We start from the raw sequence: 7,169 nt of genomic DNA on the forward strand, positions 1-7,169 counted from the left end.
TTGTTTTCTAAATTTTTGTCTTATTGCATCACCATCTCCATCCTAATCTCTTCCCTGTCAGGATTCTTTGTTGGAAAAGCAAATCCCTGTCTTTTGTAGGCAACTGAAACTAAATTCACTTAATTCACACAGAAAATGAATTATTTAGAAGGATATTGGAGAGTTTACAGAATCAACTAGAAAGCTGGAGAACTGTTGGAAGGAAACTACAAAAGGGAGAAAGCTCAGATTCTTTTCTAACCATGATCTGTTGAAGAGGCCCCCAACTTAATCAAGCACTCATCATTATAACACCGGGCTCTCAACTGCTCTTCAGCTACAGCAAATAATCTCTCTCCCTGGCCTGCCTGTTGGCTTCACTTCCACAAGATTTAGTCTTAGGCAGGGGCTTACATTTAGCCAAGGCTAAATCGCTTGCCCACGACTCAAAAACCATGAGGCAAAAGAAAGTAATTTAGCATCAGATATAAGTCAAATATGACACGGTCTTTGGGTTGCATTGAGGTGGATGATTGAGCGCAGCCACCCCACAGCTGCTGAGCCCTGTGTTGCCTCCCATGGAAGCCTGGGCCCCCTGTGGAACTTTCTCCCTCTGTCTCATATTCATGCCCACCAATGAAAATGCTAATATTCCAGACACCCAACTTAACAGATTCAACAACAAGGAAAAAGACGGTACAGAAATGAGGCATCACAGAATAGACGTCAAAGTGGAGTTGTGGAAAGCTAAGAAGGAGAAGTGTAAGCTATTTCCTGATGATGCTACCTCTCCACTGCAGGAGAACTGCAACATCCAGCGTACTGTAAATTGGTCTGCTGATGACATTGTCAAAGGCATAAATAAAAACAATATGGAAAGTCAGCTCCAAGCTACTCGAGCTGCCAGGAAACCACCTTCTAGAGAAAACCAGCTCCCCATAGACAACATAATCAAGGCTGGTTGATTCCAACATTTCTCTCCTTCTTTGGAAGAACTGATTGTAGTCTCATTCAGTTTGAATCTGCTTGGACACTCACTAACTTTGCTTCTGGGACATCAGAACAGACCAAGGCTGTGTTAGGCAGAGGTGCCATCCCAGCATTCATTTTTCTGTTGGCATCTCCCCAAGCTCACATCAGTGAACAAACTGTATGAGCTCTAGGAAACATTGCAGCTGATGGTTCCATTTTCTGAGACTTGGTTATCCATTACAGTGCTGTGAACCCACTGTTGGCTCTTCTTGCAGTTCCTGATATGTCATCTTTAGTATGTGGTTACTTACATAATCTTACCTGGACACTTTCAAATCTTTACCACAATAAAAATATTTGCACCCCCTTTAGATTCTGTTGAACAAATTCTTCCTACCTTAGTTTGGTCCCTGTATCATGACAATCCAGAAATACTAGCAGATACTTGCTGAGCTATTTCCTACCTTTCTGATGATCCAAATGAATGAACTGACATGGTCATGAAAACATGCCATATTTTGCCCCAACTTTTGAAGTCTCTAGGAGCTTCCAAATTGCTAATTGTGACTCCAGCACTAAGAACCATTGGGAACATTGCCACTGGTACAGATAAACAGACTCAGGTTGTGATCAATGCAGAAGCACTTACTGTCTTTCCCAGCCTGCTAATCCACCCAAAAACTAACGGTCAAACATCACAGCTGGCCATCAGGACCAGATACAGCAAGTTGTGAATTATGAATTAGTTCCATTCTTTATCAGTTTTCTCTCTAAGACAGATTTTAAGACAAAAAAAGGAATCTGTATGGGCCATAACAAACTGTACCAATGGTAGAACAATTGAACAGACTGTATACCTCGTTCATTGTGGCATAATAGAACCACTGATGAACCTCTTAACTGCAAGAAATACCAGGATTATTTTGGTTATCCTGAATGCTGTTTCAAATATCTTTCAGGCTGCTGAAAAACGAGGTGAAACCAAGAAAGCTAGTATGAGTAAAGATGTAGAGGCTTAGAAAAAATTGAAGCTCTACAAAACCATGAAAATGAGTCTGTGTGTAAGACTTTATTGAGCTTCATTAAGAAGTATTTCTCTGTAGAGAAAGAAGAAGATCAAAATGTTGTGCCAGAAACTACCTCTGAAGGCTGTACCTTCCAAGTTCAGGATGGGACTTTTGGGACCTTTAACTTTTAGATCATGTAACTGAGGCATAAAGTTATATACTATGTTTGGTATAAGTTTGCATTACTTCTCTGCTAAGAGCTCTTTTTAAATGGGGTTTCTTATTGTAGCATTTTTTATGCTGAACTTAAACAGTTCCAAATTGTACACACTGTATGAAGTTTGTCTTCTAAATGGGTTTCTTATTTCTATGTGGAATTTCATATCTGTGAATAAAGTCTACCCTTTTCTTTACATCATAAAAAAAGAAAGAAGTCAAATTTATTGTGTCTGTGTGTGTTCTGAAAACGGTTTGAAGTCAGTTTATAGAGATATTGATTAGCTTATACAGAGTCTATATAGAGATATATAGAACTTTACATATTTAGTATACTTAATATTAAACATAAAATAATTAAGCAGAAAAAATATCTAAGCTCATAGTAAAGTTATGGCATTCATATTTCTACCCAAATAGGTGTTCATATTTTAAATCTGAACTATCACTAAAAATTATGTTAATTTTATCCTAATTCCAACCTGTCCATACTAAATATAACTTATACATTGATGCACTCCATTATATTTCTAATTCAGAAACCAGATTGTTAGATTATGCTTGATTTTTTGTACCATCTTGTTCTGCTATTAGAGGTTGGGCAGATGACAAGATAGGTTAAGATGGTCAAATCTCTACTCGAAGAGCCTCATGTCTAAACAATCAGCTTATACCACTAACACAATGCCACAACTGATCAAGATTTGTTGTGGGTAGAGACTTAAGGCAAAAATTAATGAAGTTGAGAACAATTAAGATACTTTTGTCAAACTGCTGGCAAACAAGTGGTATACAGTGGATGCCCATGTTAATTTTAACTTACATTTCACTTCCAGAATTACTTGCTGCTAATTCTAATCAGAAATAGCTGTCACTAACGAATATGAGACTGCCAAAATCTCTGTGTAACCATATGAAAACTTCAGATCCTGCCTGATATTAGCATGACTGTCCTCAAGTGCTTGTGCTGCATCTCCAAACCCTCACAAGCTGCCTCCTTGTTCTAGAGCCATCTTGACCTTAAATAACCCCATGCTGCAGGCAAACAATTGTGCCTCAATCCCTGTGTTCTCTTAAGAATATGTTAATGTGCTTTCATTATTCATTTCATCCTGGTAAAGTGAGGGGTGGCTTTTCTTACAAAAACAAAACAAAGAACAACAACAACAACAAAAAGTCTGGAGTGTTTTTTAGCTAGAAAGTTCCCCTTCAGATACAGGTTCAGTCAAATGTACCCACTGGTTACTTATATCCTTTTTGGTGAACTCTACTGACTGAAAACATATTTTTGGTTCACTGAGACTGTTTAAGCTCCCATAGTCAAATCACCCTTCATTCCCAGTGTTACATAGTAGCTTCATATGTAGTTCCTGGTGTGGAAGGGATGTCTCCCAACACACTCATTCAAAAGGACAAGGCCTCCATTCATTCATTCATTCAACAAATATTTATTGAATGAGTACTGTGTGCCAAACACTGGATATTTGGTGATGAATTAAAAATAACAAAACCCCATGTTTTCATAGATTTTTACATTCTCGTGGGGAGAAACAGGTAATAAACAAAATAAATCGATAAGCCACTCTCTGGATCTATGTCAGACTATTTCAACTACACTGTTGCTTGAGGACACCAAGATTACAGTGTCCACTGACTTCTGGCTGGTTGAGATCTTATTGCTACAAATTTTCTCCGCTACTTTTCCTTCTTGCTGGGTATAGCTGCTCCAGGGTTTTTCTTTGCTATTACTCACAATTCCAGAAATGTCTACAATTTAATGAGTTTCTGCTAAAAACAGTCCTACTCCCAGTAAGGCCCATTAAACACACAAAGGTATAATAATTGGAAAAGAAGCATTGTTTATTATATTTCAAGAAGAAGTAAGGTGAGAATGTATAATATTTATGAAATGTTTATGACGTCATCATAAACTATGATGAACAATAATAAATGCAGCAGCTGTTTCCTTCACCAATTCACTGCTCAACTGTTTTAACTGGCAATTCAGGTTTTAATATTTTCACTCTTTACCTTTTTATGAAACCTGTTGGCCTAGTGATACACTAATCAATCTTCATAAAAAAATCTCATTACATAGCCAGTTAAATACAATAAATCATACATTCAATATGTAAAAAGATAACACACATTATTGAAACAACTTTATTAGAAATGAAAGTATGAAACTTTATTGAGCACTGTGAATCTGGTGGGTGTGAAGACTATAAGCTCTGAGCTCAAAAGCTAAATTTTTAATTTGGCTCTTTTTGAAGTGATGGAGTTTGTCTGTTTTAACGCCTCTGGTGTGAAGATAAGTTTTGCAGAATTAGAGATAAGTTAACATTGCTTTGAAAGTATTTGCACTTTATCTTTTTGATAAGTGTCTTTTAAGAACAATGAAGAGATTTATTTCTGTCAAGTACTAGTGAAAATATTATGAGTGTTCTCAACTGCTTTGGTATTTTATCAAAGGCATGGTGTATATGTGGCAGTTGCAGTCTGAAACATGGGATACTAGATAAAGTTTGGCAAGCAATAGAGAGAGTAGAGCAGGAAGCAGAGAAGAAGAGATGATAAATCCTCCAATTGTCTTTTTCTTTTTTTTTCTTTTTTTTTTTTTTTTGGGACGGAGTTTTGCTCTTGTTACCCAGGCTGGAGTGCAATGGCGCGATCTCGGCTCACCGCAACCTCCGCCTCCTGGGTTCAGGCAATTCCCCTGCCTCAACCTCCTGAGTAGCTGGGATTACAGGCACGCGCCACCATGCCCAGCTAATTTTTTGTATTTTTAGTAGAGACGGGGTTTCACCGAGTTGACCAGGATGGTCTTGATCTCTTGACCTCATGATCCACCCGCCTCGGCCTCCCAAAGTGCTGGGATTACAGGCGTGAGCCACCGCGCCCGGCCCCAATTGTCTTTTTCTAATGGACTACATATTAAGAAAAATCAAACCAAGCATATCTGTAAGAGAATGCCAATTAATGAATTCATTGACTATGGTACTTTTTATACTTCTGTGAAGAGCAACTATTTTTTAGATTATCATTCTGTATCATGATCAGTGAGTTTGCTAATGGACACTCTCTTACAGATCTGGTTAGTTTGCTTTACTGAAAATGTTGGCTTTTTATAAAATGTAAATTTACCCTTGCAGTTAAATTAAATACTTACTGACTTATGTTAGAGAAATTGGTAATGACCAGTTGACTATTTAGGAGTTGAAAACAGAAGGGTTATATGCCACTCAAAACAAAAGACTTGTTTTTTTTTTTTTTTTTTTTTTTTAGTACTAATCTTCAAAACACAATGACACTTTACCTAAGTGAACACTCTTCACACTGTTGTCTATGACGGTTTGCTATTGGTCTATATAAGTAGAGAAACTAAGTAGAAGGGTTTCTAAATCTTTAGAGCTATTTAACAGAGCGATTTAATACCTGTTTAATAAAAAATAGGAGCTTTTAAACTTACTGTATTTCATTTTTCTAGTTATTTATTCTCACTATAGTTTACAAATAGATTTGTCTGCAACATAAGGAAGTTTTTCTTTTTTTAAATGCACCTTCACCAAAGATAGAAAACAAAATAGAAGACAGTAGTTATGGGGAAATGGAGGTTCATTTTGTTTTCTTTATTTGCAAAGGATGAGTATTTGGAAATATTCTGCAATAGAGGTTAAGACAATTTCTTAGAGGATCTTTTCTTCCTTTTATTTCCTTTATTTCCCCTTTGCTTTCAAGTGTAAGTAATTTGCTCTAGCATTGATTTGATTGGGTCAGATATATTGCTTTCAAGGTCTTCAGTGAAGCAAACTTTTTTCTACTTTACTTCATTTGTTCATTATCTCAACAAATTTCCTTTAAATTTTTGACATACACACAAATTTTTAACAGCAGCTTTATACCTTAACTAGAGCCAATTTTATATCCTTGGTAATATAGTAGTAATTTGTTGCTTATCTTTTTTACTCCCGCCATAGATTTATCCATACTCAATGAGTGTCAGTTGCAGAATGTGGCCTTTGTCAAGCTTTCTTTTCATAGACTTTCAGTGGTTTAGAATTAGAAACAATGGAAACATTCTTGTAATCACAAAACTATACTCTCTCTGCTATCACAACAACTTAATGACAGAAGCAAATACTTACGCATGTTTAGATTTCTCCCCTTCTTCACCCTGTGCATTACCACAGCTGCCTATAGATGATAGGGATATGCAAAAATATTCAAGGAGCAAAGAAACCAAACAAGTAAGGAAAGCTCTCTATTTTCAGTCCCATGAAATAATCAAGTTATTCACCTTAGGAACAAATTCCTGTTGTAGTGATGACAACTGAAAATTAGATTTCTAACAGACTAGAAAAATACCCTCAAACAGCAGATTCTGACATATGGAAATTCATTTAAAAACCTGCTAGTAGGTTAGTGGTTTTTTTTTTTTCTATTTTGTTTAAAACTGTTACAGGTTAGTGTATTAGACTGTTTTCACACTGCTGATAAATACATACCCAAGACTGGGAAGAAAAAGAGGTTTAATTGGATTTATAGTTCCACCTGGCTGAGGAGGCCTCAGAATCATGGCAGGAGGAAAAAGACACTTCTTATATGGTGGCAGCAAGAGATAATAAGAAGAAAAAGCATAAACTCTTGGTAAACCCATCAGATCTCATGAGACTTACTGACTATCACAAGAATAGCATGGGAAAGACTGGCTCTCATGATTCAATTCCCTTCCCCTGGTAGGTAATTCCCACAATACATGGTAATTCTGGGAGATACAATTCAAGTTGAGATTTGGGTGGGGACACAGTCAAACCATATCATTCCACCCCGGCCTCTCCAAATCTCATGTCCTCACATTTCAAACCAATCATGCATTCCCCTACAGCCCCCAAAAGCCTTAATAACTCATTTCAGCATTAACCCCAAAATCCACTGTCCACAGCTTTATCTGAGACAAAGCCAGTCCCTTCTGCCTAGGAGCCTGTAAAATTGAAA

The 7,169-nt window shown here is 36.9% G+C and overlaps 1 pseudogene; it reads left to right on the forward strand.

Moving 5' to 3' along the window:
• Positions 1-605: 605 nt before the first annotated feature.
• Positions 606-2,149, forward strand: LOC108309866 (annotated as a pseudogene).
• Positions 2,150-7,169: the final 5,020 nt, after the last annotated feature.

Source organism: Cebus imitator, unplaced genomic scaffold (assembly GCF_001604975.1).
Source record: "Cebus imitator isolate Cc_AM_T3 unplaced genomic scaffold, Cebus_imitator-1.0 Scaffold98, whole genome shotgun sequence".
Classification (NCBI taxonomy): domain Eukaryota; kingdom Metazoa; phylum Chordata; class Mammalia; order Primates; family Cebidae; genus Cebus; species Cebus imitator.